A 13,886-nucleotide genomic window follows, 5' to 3' on the forward strand; every position below is an offset into this window, starting at 1 on the left:
TCAAACAAAGGCTGTGTACTCTCTTTGGCATGCACAAAGAACTAAATTAAGTTTAGTTGAAAGATTTGGCACCAAACGCTGGATTCAGCATTTGCTTGAACATTTGTGTGGTTTCAAAAGTTGGAAACTTAAAGCTTGTTCGGGTGTTGGTAGTCAGTTCACTACATGTGTGGTGCAGTTTAGTTTAGAAAATTTGAATTGAACACATGAAGGTTTTTTCTACCTCCACTTGACGGCATGTCGATTTTGTGAGCTCCATTTCCCTTACTGATACAAGGACAATATTCCACTGCAGTGACAGGAAATGGCAGTTGCTCTGACTATTCTGACAGCAGTAACTGACACTGGGATGCAACAGCAGTGTTAGTTTATGGTCTATCAATAATGTCATGCTCAGCACCTATTTACTTTGGCCCGAGAAACTGGGCGATACCCGGGTAGCCTTTTTTTATTGAGTATTCCCTCAGGAGCCTTGAGAAGCACCAGTCTGACAGATCTATTTGGAAGAGGTGAACACGGCATCAGTAGCAGATAAGTGATGTGTGTCCGCACACCCTCTCCCTCCCTGTACTCTTTATCACTCTCATTCACACCCAGCCCTTTGTTCTTTGCTAGCCTTGTTTTTCTAATCTGTGTGGGACTCAGGGAGGCTTTCGAAACCGTTTTGGTGTTTGGGCTACATGACTTTGTAGCTCTCTTGCTTGTGCTGATGCTCTGTATGGTGATGTAGGTACAGCTGTCTGATTAGTGTGGGTGGTTTGATATTGGTGAAAAGGTCACAGTCCATTGACTTCATTGACTCAATAGTTCATGGATTTTGTTTCAACTCTCTGTTGTATAATGGATTGGATTGCCAATGCTTATGAATAATGGCTGCATTCAGGCATGCGTGTGGGCCTCCAAACAAGCAGTGTTTACCATGCACAATTCTTAGCTACTGTTTGTTACTGTTTGGTAGTTGTGATGTTATACAGTGAGGCATTAAGACTGGCAACCCTGAAACCTTAAGGTATTAAACTGGCATGAAGCTAGTCTCACATTACCAGATCTCCACCGAACTGTGGAGTAAGATCTGGCTACACGGCACATACATTCTGGTAGGGCTGTGCAATTAATTGAATTTCGATTTTGGTTCCCAGCAATCACCAAAGTAGGATAATCGAGAAAATAACGATTATTTTGTCATGTTTTGTTTTGCAAGAACTCTTATTTTGTCTTGTGTTCTAAATGACAGGTGCTGTTAAACTCACTGTTTAAAACTTTTTCCAGCTTGTTGTGGTTGCATACTGACCGACTGCTCAAAACCAACATGAAAAAACAAAGCAATGTTCCCTCAGCATAGTTTTTTGTTAAACTGTATGTAAAAATGAGTCAACATGAGTCACTTAACATTATTCTAAGGTACTGTCTATGTGCTGGATTTTTCCTTAGATAGCTAGTAGATAAGCCCAAGGAGGGCAGCATTATTTGTCATATTTTTGCACTGTGTTGTTTAGTAACGACCGTAGGCTAGTGACATGTGATGCAATTATGTATCTGGAGTTGTTCATTAGCTGTGTAAAGATGTGTGATATCTGTAAAAGCTGAACCCAATCACATTAGCAAAACAAAGTTTTTTTGATTGACTCACACTGTCCATCATTGCTATAGTTTAGTATAGCAGCAAATTTTTCAACAATAATTATTATAAAATAATAATCATCTGAGCTTACACTCTATATAACTGAAATGTGACTGTTGTCACCTTCATTGTGGAATTTCACCTCATCATTATCACATTATCAACACACATCTGATCCAGTGATCTTAATGACTTAATTTGCTGCCACCAACGTAGAACACATCAGACACTGTCCCCGGTTTAAAAAAAAAAAAAAAAACTCGAGATTCTAGGCAGGAAACTCACCGGACGCCACAATCTTCTGAACACAGCCTACTGAGAAATACAGAGAGAGTTGTGTGGAGTAATTATAGTAGTATAGATAGTCTTTTATTTAGGTTTGAAGCAACTCATTTGGGAATGGCTTAAATATAACCTATGTTTATTATTAATAAAGTTACGCTCTAAATCTTGAAATGCACTTTTTTTGGACTAATCACCTTTACTTATATTAAACGAAGCACATACAAATATTTTGTAGGAAATGCGGTCTTGAATTTGATTAACGTCAGATATAACAATAGGCTAGTTTACATTGACCTATCTTTGTTTACAGTGCTTATGCCGATGTATTGTGGAGATTATAGTTACATCTAAAAATTATACACATTTTAATCTCTGTATGAAAGGAATAATAAGTAAAAAACAAAATATTCTCAAATATTTTCCCCATTACTCATAATGGCTGCTTAGAGGGATATTCCAAGCTTGTATTTTTTTGTTGTTGTGTTTGAGCCTGCTGTGGCCCGTATACACAGGGCTCTGAACCCTATCTTGTTCTTTTGTTTCACGCGGTCTCTGCTGGATTAGTCTGCATAAAACATATCTTTTGCATTGCCATCCCGAGTTGTGAATGAGAAGCAGTGACCATATATCAGAACTGCATTAATATTACTGCAGCCTTTCATTTGACTTTTTTTGCAATAACTCTCCAGCGCCAAAGGAACTGGCAACATAAATTTTGAATCAACCTATATGAAGTATAAAGCAGTAGCCCGAAGTGTGCGCATGCGCTTGTGCTTACATATGCACACTCACACACACGCACACATAGACAAACTTCCTCCAGGAACTGACAAATTAATAATTCACATACATTTCAGTCACAACTCATGTGTTCTCTTTTATGACATCTCCGAAAGCCTAAGAAACTCAGCCTATGGGAGGGAGATCTGTGGGATCATTACAGCCCAGCAATAACGCTGCAGCCCCCTTAATGAAGTAGAAGATGGATTGACGCTGGGCTGGGTTATTGCTATTCAGAGAGCCCTCCCCATCACTCTGTGGAGGGTGAACAGGACACTGAGAGAGGCATGAAGAGAAAACAGAGGACACAGAGGCTAATGAAGAGACTTCTCTGGACAGTGAGGCAGCAGTGTCCCTTTCCAGTGGAGCATATTCTACCTTCAGTCTGCAGCAAACATCCCCTCCTCGCCAGTGCCAGCAGCTCATATTATCTGCCATGCAACAGGGCCTATTATATAGCCCTACACACTGCTGCAAGGCCTTCTTTAGATAGGCCTTGTTTATCACTATGAATTCTTTTTGAGGACTCCACAGATGCACACAAACACTGCCATGAAATAAAGATGAGTGCTGTGTCCTTTTACTCTCATTAAAGACTGGACCGAGTCCTGAACATGCAATGAGCTCCCCACGCATCCCGGCTCTTCAAAGATAACAGTTGCAGGGTTTATCTTAAGAGCCCACACTATTGTGGTATATTAGATACAGATGTAATACTTATATATAAGTATTAAATCTGGCTGATGGCTTAATAAAGTTGTAGAGGCACACTTGATGTGAGTTTTTCTCTTTAGTAATGGTCAAAAAAACTATTACATTATCAGATTGACTCATTCTAAACCCACTCTGCCTCTACTCTCTGTTGCTTTGCTTGTTTTATAGGCTGCCTACATATCCATGTTTTCCCTTTGTTTACTTCCAAACTGCACTGACATTGAGCAATTGCCCTTTTCAGACAAGGCAACCAATTTGACTTTGTTTGAGAATGGCGGTTTCTTTTTTGTCAGTAATAGACATGACCCTGTGTTTGTGTGTTTTTGGCATATGATAAAGAGAAGATGAAGCAGGCGAATGGATTGTTTACTGAGCTGAGGCACCCAAAGGAATGTTTTACTCTGAATATCATGTCTGTCTTTATTAAACATGTTTTTGTAGCTGCAGTATTGTATACTTTTGATCATGAGGGGCCTTTACCAAGCAGCGATGCAAGAAGCAATAGGTTTTAAAGTTACATTTTCTGTGTTTAAAAAAAAAAGAAATTGTGATAACATTATGAGTGACAGATTGAGGACTGAAGAGATCCTATAGATTAACATTATTATACCAAATGACACTTTAATTTTTGGAATTATCAGTGGTGGGAAATTCCACTGTGAAACAGTTAAAGCTATAGTGCGTAGTTTCTGCCGCCTCTATGAGATACAAGCCTTCTGTATCTCATCAAGGTAAACACCCATGACTTTCAACTTTACGCCTCCAGTTTGTAACACAGTCTCTCTGTTATAAATTTGTAGTCTACAGGCCTAAACAGAGGAAACCCTCAGGCACAGGTATGTTGTGGAGCTGCCAATGTGTATAGTGAAATAATGTAGCTTTAATATTTAAATCTTTCTTACCCTAACCTGACACAATATTTAGAAATGCTAGTTGTCACTATTCACTTTCAAAAAGCACATCATGCAAGACACTTAACAAAGGACATTGCATAATGAATTGACTGCTCAGGAGCCTATATCAGTGAGTTACAATTGAATTAAGGACCATACTAGTGATTTCCCACATCGTAGCTGTGCAGACAAACTGCCTGGGAGCTCCTCCCATTCAATCAGTGGTGAACCAGGTGCAACAAATCTTCCAGGCAATCTGGGCGTGCCAGTACCTGGCTCTGTTGTTGTCTTCAAACCGCAGTGGAAGGAGCATTGAGAGCACTCACAAGACCAAGGAAATGTCATCTTTGTGAACAAGGTGATTGTGCAAGACCAAGCCCTCCACAAAACTGTGAAGGACAGCCGGTAAGCGCCATATTGGCCATTTTTGGCTAGATTGATTTAAGCAGTGCAGTGCTAATGCTGCTCTGGAAAACCACAGACTTTTAACTTGTGTTGACTTTGATAGGACGTTTTTGCAGTTGTATTCGCAACTTTAAATGTTTGGTTTTATCAAACAAGTGGGGTATAAAGGGAAAAGTAAGGAAGCCAAATTGATTGTTTGAGAAAGAATGTGTTTGAAATGGTTAGAAGTAATTTAAACGTTGTGGACATCTTAACAATAAAAATAAAGGTATTTGGCTAGAGATACTTGGTTAAAAGACAAGAAAACATACAGTTTGAAAATTAAAATACCAACAGGTGTTTGTTTGGTACAACATATCTAGTTGTGTGGCTACAATGATACCTGATAATAATTCTTTATTGGAACAATACGGCTTGAACGAATGATTAGGAAATAAATTGAATTTTGTACTCTTAAAGAATATTTTGTATTGCATTTGGCTAAAATATGAGTTTGGCTAAAAATGTACTGACTCTTATCATTTAATTTAAAATGGTGGGTATTTATTTTGATTACATTTGTTTAAAATTGGAACAGTTCATAATAGCAGTAATGCGTTTATCTGAGTTAAATGTGAATAATTTTGTTTATTTAAGTTGGCTGTCAACTCGGATAATAATTTGTATTTGTCGTCTCTCTTTTGAGGTTTTTCTCCTGTTTACTGCCCACCAAGGAATGGTTAATAAAAGACAAACAACTGATCCCATGGCTGTTTATTGAGTGAAATCCAGTTAAACTCTTCATGTGGAGGGACTGTCCTTTTCAAGTGGGGAATTGCACAAGAAATAAATCAGAACTTGACAGTAGCCTATTCACCACAAGCTGCCTGCACTTTACATCTCGCAAACCATTTTCCAAGCATAACATAGGTTGCAGAAATAGTCAAAAGTAAACACAAGTACACAGTTAATGAGATAGAAAAAAGCCACTGATGTAGTCCTTTAAGACTGTAATTCTCTATTTGAACAATTTTTTTATGATGTGGTTTATAAAGCTCTATAACATAACATAGAATACAACAATTTCTTTTTAGATAATGAGGAAGAGCCATAGTAAAGGAAGAACACATTTCTGTTGCACGCAGCAATGCAACTCGACACCGGTGGTAAGTACTTTACAGACTCCAATATGCAGTTTTTAAGGATCCTTGACACATCTTTGTATTTACCTGGCCTTCCAGCTAATCAGCCTAAAAACAATGATAAATATTCATCTTTTTCAAGTGAATGCACAGTCCAAATCCAGAGGGAGAGGGTTTCCAGCTGAATACCTCTAGGTTAATTTATGTGGGAGATGAAAAGCATGAACGACACTGGCGTGAGCTTCACTTTCCAAAGAGGGAAATTCTGAATAGTGGCATTCAGTCAATGGGCTTCACTGAAGATCCTCAAGTCATGCCGATTCGATAATATTCCGAGTGTGTACCTGAAAGCATCAAAAGGCCTGCAGTTCTCTCCTGGCCACGCTCTTGAAAGGGATGGAGGGTGGTGTTTATACCGTCAACATAGCGTGGCCTTGGCTTCTAAAGCCTGATCTATTTCCTTCAGTGGTTACCCCCAGCATACCCCCCCCTCCCGCTTTGTTGTATACACTGATTTCAAAGCTTTGCTGAAGCATTAATTTTTAAAGTGAAATTTTAACACAGGCAACCGATATTAATGCATTCTGCACCAGAAACATCAAATATCTTGCATAGTTAATATTTAAGCAGAGAACATGTTGCAGCAGCTGTTTACTAAATAAGTGTGTTCTGTATCATTTGGCTAGCTGAGTGAGAATTCTATATGCTCCAAGTGTGGTACAATCAATCTTGTAAATTAGGTTATTTATATATCCAAGTACAGATTTAGCATACACATTGTTTAACGTGTGACCTGTGTGCATCCCTCCCTCCATCCATCCATCTATCCATATGCATGATGGCAGGGTAAGGTAAATGACTTGAGGTGTATTCCTTAGACAGCTCTAACCTTTTCCCACAGACTGTTAGTTACCTTGACCTTTAGTCATTACAGGCACGCAGCTTCCCAGTCCAGGTGAACCTGAACTTTGTGCTCACCCACTCCATCACCACGACAACGCTGACATCTTCTTTTCCCACCGCTGACCTTTAAAGACTGATACCCACAACTGTAGTTGTCAACACAGGAATTGAGATAATGTATGCCAACAGATGTCTGACAATCTTACAACCTGTGCTTGCTCACTTGATTAAAGAGTTACAGCCCCACCCCTCCCACATGTTGCAGAGACGATGTTTAATTTCCAGAGTCTCTGGTGCTTGACAACATGATTAGTCTGTAAGTTAGCAGAATATGTTCCCAAAAGAAATCTCTCTGACTGGCCAACATACATTTGACATTAAGTGGAATGTATCATACAGAGGGGTAATGTTGCGTTTAACTTAGATGGCTACAATGTTCTTTCATCTTCTTGCTTTTATCAGCACATTGTGTTAAACTAAGTAGAAGACATTAGATCATACATTCTAAACTATAGTTTATATATTTTGATGTTTAATCCCTGCTGAGATTCATTTTTAGCTAAGATTTCGACCAGCGTTTTATAGAAAAGGTCTTCATTTATTTCAGTAGCTGTGATTCTTGTGTAGCACACTTTCAACAGTTGTGTGTTGTTTAAAGAATAGTAAGTATAGTTTCGCTTGAGTCGGTAACGGGCAACTAAACCCAACAGATTCCCTATAAGTTGTTCCTTATCAACTGCTAACAAACTGAACTAAATAACCTTTTTTGAATGAGTGTAAATGACTGTAATCAATAATCTCACCTGATGTTTCCTGTTTTATTAACTGAAGGATGTATTAAATTATTTTTAGCCGCTGTTACCAAATTAAGTGTGCATCAGGTGATAAAAGTATTTTTATCTGCTTTTATCAACACTTTGTTTTATCATTCCGAACTTAGTCAGTGGTCAAAGCATTTTCTAAAAATACTATTGATTAATGATCAAACACAATTCTGCCATCTGTCATTAGTGGCAATGGCAGTTTCACAAAGAAAAAGATTGTTTTCATCATTCTGCTTATGATTAAGCAGAAAGGTTTCAAGTACACGGATTTTATTTAGCATAGCCAATTTTAGCAGACCATTGTTATGATCAGTGTTTTTGCAGTGAGCCCTTAGTCCACAGTGTTTCCCAAACAGACTAATTTGTGGCGGTGCGCCACATAATCAACACCCGGCACCACACATGTGTTGCGTTATTTATTTATTTTGATGCCATTTAAAACACTCATTCATTCAGCTGTATTTCCTTCCCTGCTCTCCTGTCTCCGTCACTCCACACAAACACATACACACACACACACACACACACACACACAGCCCATCCCCTCCATGCACACACTGTCTGTCTCCATCAAAACAATGTAGCCAACTTAGCGACTTTTTTGCTAGATTTAGCGACTTTTCAGACTCCCTTAGCAACTTTTTTTCCACCAGAGCGACTAGCGACAAATCTGGAGACTTTCTGTAGAAAACACCGTGATTTTCTGTAAAACAAAAAGTTGACAGTCTTGTCTAGCAAGCACGCAAGTTATTTCTCTCCTGTATTAAATTTGTGAATATTTGGCCAAAGATTTCTATTTCTTTCTATCTACCTTGCTGACACGACCAGTAAGCTTTATGCAAATGATTGCACAGTGATGTCACAAATATGCAAGGTAACAATTCAAAATGTTTTTAATTTAATGGGATAATGCAGTAGGCGAAGGGGGATTTTTGCATCAAACTACACTTAACAAAAGTTAACTGTACAACAATACGGGGGAAAGTATTTAATGCAACATACAAGACTTGTCTGTTCCAGGTTATGAAATTGTCTCAATTTAATACTGATAAACTGCAGCGTAGCTCGCCGCGCGGACAGACCCCAGTTGGAGCGCCAGCGGTCGATGAGCTCCGCGTCCGTCAGCGGCGGTTTCTCGCTGCGCACCCGGTCCCCAGAGCAGCATGGTCACCGGGAAAGCCCGGGACAGTCTGACTCTGCAAATGCTGGCAGCTGAAATAAGACGTTTCTGCGCTTGTGATATTCCTTTGGCACTGGGTAACATTGATAATAGTATTGAAGTTGTAATAATGTTTTGTTTTTCTTCTCTCCTGTCTGATGCTGATCTCATAATCCTTGCCATACCTATGGAATAGGTGAGTACAATTCTTTCTTTAGTTTTTTTAACAAAGGTTCTGGATGTCTGTAATAATGTCACTTGACCTTAATGAGGATGTGAGTTCTGTTCCATTATTTTTTTCCTTTCTGTTTATAGTTTTTATTCACCTTCAAGTGTAATTATCTCTCTATCCGCCTTTCTGCGTTTCTATGAGGGATGAACTGCAGACTTGTTTATGGTAATTTCATGCTTCTGCCCATTGCATGCGGGGGGGTAGGGTAGTCTTTAGCCCTTCGTAGCGAGTAAAAAAAACAAACTCTGAACTCACAAGTTCTGTTTTCTGCAGTCTGACAAGTAAAGGTAAATCTGGATGTGAAATAAATAAAATTACATCACTTGGATGGGATTTCAATGTCTTGTACATACAGTGCCAACATTGGAACGGCAATTTGAATGACACTTAAGTTGTTCTGGTGGTTTTGGTAGTTTCTGTAAAAAGGGTGGATGAGTTGTAATGCCACCTTAAGTCACAGAGCCTCGAAAGGCTTCAAAAGATCTCTACTATGAAACAATAAAAGAAGTTTAACCCTAAACTTTGAAAACACTTGTGAGATAGGGCAGGTGATGCAGTAGGTGCTGAGAAAGCCTAATAAATGATCAAATGTTGAGACATAACAAATCAAATTTGGGGTGATGAAGTCAAGAAAGTCAACCATGTTTAGTAGATGAAGTATGTTGTAATGGAGAAGAGTTGTGTGGCCTTTTCTAAAAATACTTCTAATATCTGGAATGAAACATCTGGATCTAGCAGCAGCACCAGCTTGTTATCATCAGTGTTGTTGTTGTGGTCATGGATGCCACATTTGGTGCAGAAATGTCAGCACTGTCTTGGTCACTATAGAGATGAGGTGTGTACCAGTAGTAGGCACACCTTTTTAGTCAAATGAGGCCTTTTAAAGGATGACAGGCCAGCTGTCGCATATTGCTGTTTTCCAGTTTTGTTCAAGCTTAAGCTGAGAACAGATGTTTTTGCAAAAACAAATGCACAAATCATCATGTTCTCTTTTCGTAGGTTAAGGTTTGGGGGTAGAATAGTAATCTTTTTAAATACTAAACAACAGAGGAAGAATGATTGATCGTATTTGTAACTGGTACTTCAACCAGCTACTCTGTTTGACACTGGATACACACTCTTAAGGAATTTGAGAGGAACATTGGTTTTACAACTAAACTCTGTTTCAGCCTACGTGTAAGGCTAATAACACTTTCTCATAGGTTTTTCCTGAGAGCTAGTGTCTATTAACACCACACTTTACTGTACTTGTAACACATCAAGGTCAATACATTTTCTTGGATGGTTCTGAATGTCTTGAACCATGAAAGTGCTCATTTTAATGATTTGTTAAATATTTTATTATCTGATGTGTATTCTTACTCTATGTATTACCAACAAGTGTGGTTTAAATGTTGCGTAGTCCTTAGCCAATTAAAATACAAAAGTAACTTTTATTGAAGCTATCAAACATCGCAATACTTGTAGTGCATCCTTGAATCCTTTAATTGTGGCCAAAATATAACACCTGTGATACATGTAAAAAATAATAAGAATTTCAAAACCACAAACGAGAAATTCTATATTCTTGAACATGAGTTTTCAGTGTTTCTGCTGAACAGTATCAGGGTCATCCACAGGGCATCATTTTCACTGACAGTAACGTCTGTCTCCTGAAGTCAGCGAGCAGTGCACAGGGTTGTCCGTCAATCTGGTTTCCACATCCCTGACAAATATATACCAGCTGTCTCTTTATCTTTCTCTGACCCTTCTCCCCGGAAGTGTTGCATCTCAGGTCCTGTCAGCAGGAGGAGGGCTGAAAGAAAGAGGTCAAAGAGATTGACTGAATCAAGATTAATCTGCCATAGCAGCACTCGGGCTTAAATGTGCAGATGAGAGCTCAAAGCCCAACAGTAATTTTTCAGATTAGTAGATATAGATATATGTAGCGGCCCCCCCTCCAGTTGGAACTTTTTAAATGTGACAAATTACAAAAAATTAGGGCTGTAATGATACACCAACCCAGGGTTCGGTTCGTATCATGATCTTTGACCCACAATTCGATCCAAACCTTGATTCTTTTATTTTTTAGGTTCTCAGCCACATGGCATTGTTTTGTCATTTGCAACATATGTATACAACAGATACCTTATTTATTGATTTTCAATATTAATCGATCGAACACCAGAGAGTCTTTTGTACCTTAAATTTGTTTAGAAAATCATTTAAGTGGTTCATTAACTTCATTAATTTGAATGAGACACTTAAGAATAATGGTAACAGTTCCGCTCCCAACCTGTAGGGGGAACAAAGAGGAAAAGTGATTTGGTGCCTACTGTAAAGGCGCTGGTTAACAAGTAGCTAATGCTAATTTGATTCTTATCTTTTGGGAAAATTCTTAAAAATAGTGGGGACATTTGTCTCTGTAATTAACATGAAAAGTTGTATGGGAAGCAGATCAGCTTGACGTTGGTAATTTATGTTCTCTAAAGGCCTTTCCTAAAAGCCCAAAGCTCTGTTGGCAAGTGAGCATTTTGGAACAAAGAACGCAGGATTTGTGGAAATGCACACAACATATCATGCTGTTTTGCAGTTGTCAATAGCTTTCAAACTTGTTCCAGGCCTGAGCAGAAGAGCTCCAGCTGTGCTTAGTTGCTTGGCTCCCATGATTGGCTCTTTTTTCAGGGAAACGGGCCTAATGGTGAGCTTATTAGTGTCATGAGACAGTCAGGTGTAGAGAAATGTAGTTGTTGTAGCTCAATTAAAATCTGACATCTTTTCTGAAATAAATTTTATTCCTAACTCAACTTGAGGAACTTACCAGTTACATTTAGATTTAAGCCTTGAACAGTGAGGAAATCAATGTTTCTATGATTCTTATGATAGTAATTACAAATAGTATACTGAGGTCCTGTACATCCCCTTTTCATTCCCCCTCTTTTGTCTTAGATTTTCTGTTAAATTTGGGTTTTTGTGGGTAACATCACCCGCTTTCTTTCTGTGCAGCCATTGTGGTTTTTGCCAGGAAAATAAATGCTTGATTTCCTATTACTTTGCGAAGACGTTTGCACAGCTTTTTTTATTTATAGACATTTTTGTATCGTATATTGTGTGAAACAGTTCAAGACATCATTATCTACCGATAATAAGCAAGCTTTAGCAGAACTGCAGAACATTCTGTAGAAAAAGCTGATGACCCTTCGCAGGGCAGAGTGGCACAGAAGGTGGGGAAGAGAGAGCCAGGAAGCGAGCAACTTTCATTGCCAATCCCTTTGCTTTACGAAGCAAATGCGGGGGGACAGGTACAGTGGCTGGCTTGAGTGCTCAACAAAGTAAATTGCTTCCTCCAGGACACCATAAGCAATCCGATGATGGAACAAGATCTCAAAAACACCAAAGCTCCCATCCCCTCCAACAACAAAGATCAATCAGAGGATGTCATCCTCCAAAAAGTCAGTTCGCTTGGCATCCACTCCAGGCCCCAGTGGCTTACCCTTCCTTGTCTCTAAGAGCTGCCCAATTGAATTGAGCTTGGAACATGACTCAACAAGGTTGACAAGTTGGGGCTTTCAGGTAGATCTGCCAGCATTCCATCCTGCCCCGAATCCAGTGGCCTTTGTTGATCTATGCACTCCCAGTACCAACAATCAAGTCATTTGAAAGGAAGATCAGTTTCTTTCTTTGGAAGTGGCTGGGACTTCCACGCAGCCACACCAGTGCAGTACTGTATGGGAACAGAACTGCAGCTGCCATTCAGTGCCCTACCTGATGAGTTCATGGTAGCTTGTGCAAGAAAAGTCCTACAGTACAGGGATTCAAGGTAATGCAAAGTGTCATCAGCCAGCATTGAGGGGAGATTGGGAAGTAAATGGAGTGGAGGTTGCAGAATCACGTCTAAGACAAAAGGCAATGGTGGGCATCATGGCATACGGCATAGTGGGTTGGGCCCCACACCTGGGGGAAAAATTAAAACACTGTTTTGCTTACTTTTCTCTGGAAATGGCTCCCTAGATCATCTCCTCAGTAGCTGCCCAAATGCTCTTACAGATGGCCGCTATTGTTGGCGCCATGACCAGGTGCATAAAGTAGTTGCTGAGTGTGTTCGCAGCCATCAGCACCAGCAAACACCACCACGCTCCAGAGAAGACAATCTCCTTTGTCAAAGACGGAGAGAAAATTCAGCCAAGGCCAAGCACTTCCTCAGTAGGTCTACACAGCCTCTGACTGATAGCTGCAGGCTGACCTGGGAAAGCAGCTAAGGTTTCCACAAAACAACACAACAATGTCGCTCCATCCAGATACGATCATCACTTCTTTTTTTTTTAAGATAATTTTTTTGGGGGCATTTTAGGCCTTTAATGGACAGGACAGTTGAAGTTGTGAAAGGGGAGAGAGAGGGGGAGTGACATGCAGCAAAGGGCCGCAGGCTGGATTCGAACCTGGGCCGGCTGCGTCGAGGATTAAACCTCTACACATGGGCACCCGCTCTACCAACTGAGCTATGTGGGTGCCCACGATCATCACCTCTGAGGCTTCCAAACAACTGTAAATACTGGAACTCACAGTGCCCTGGGAAGAGCGTATAGATGAGGCCAAAGGGAGACTCTGTGCAAAGTGCCAAGAGTTGGTGGAAAAATGCAAAGACTTTAGAAGTCAACTGTAGAAGCTATGTAGGGCGCCTATGTAGGGATTTTACTGATAGTGGATAAAAAAGCTGCCTCGTGCTGCGGTAATATCTCCTTTTCACAGCCAGGGAACTGACAAAGCTTGGACAGATTATTAATATTTACGCAGAATGTTGCTGAGTTTAGATGGATAGATCTTTGTCATTGTATACATGTATACATTGCACATTGGTTCACTGCTTCCTCCATGTTATTGCAGCAAAGTCCAAGTACAGTTGTTTGTTGTTAATGGCTCAATTCCTAAGGGAGTTCCCAATTAAAATCCCCCACTGTTTGTTACAGAAC

General features: G+C 39.7%; 1 protein-coding gene and 1 long non-coding RNA gene across 2 annotated transcripts in view; one reads left to right on the top strand and one right to left on the bottom strand.

Annotated features, from left to right (window-relative positions):
• Nucleotides 1-13,886, top strand: part of tmem132e (transmembrane protein 132E) — a 330,057-nt gene that overhangs the window by 63,652 nt on the left and 252,519 nt on the right. The gene's annotated exons all lie outside the window — the stretch shown is intronic.
• On the bottom strand, nucleotides 887-8,273 carry LOC117955296. Its single transcript, XR_004659006.1, has 3 exons — nucleotides 8,186-8,273; nucleotides 8,124-8,142; nucleotides 887-897 (listed from the first exon to the last, which is right to left on the bottom strand). It is a non-coding gene; the product is annotated as an uncharacterized LOC117955296 (long non-coding RNA).

The sequence above is a fragment of the Etheostoma cragini genome, chromosome 13 (assembly GCF_013103735.1).
Source record: "Etheostoma cragini isolate CJK2018 chromosome 13, CSU_Ecrag_1.0, whole genome shotgun sequence".
NCBI lineage: Eukaryota > Metazoa > Chordata > Actinopteri > Perciformes > Percidae > Etheostoma > Etheostoma cragini.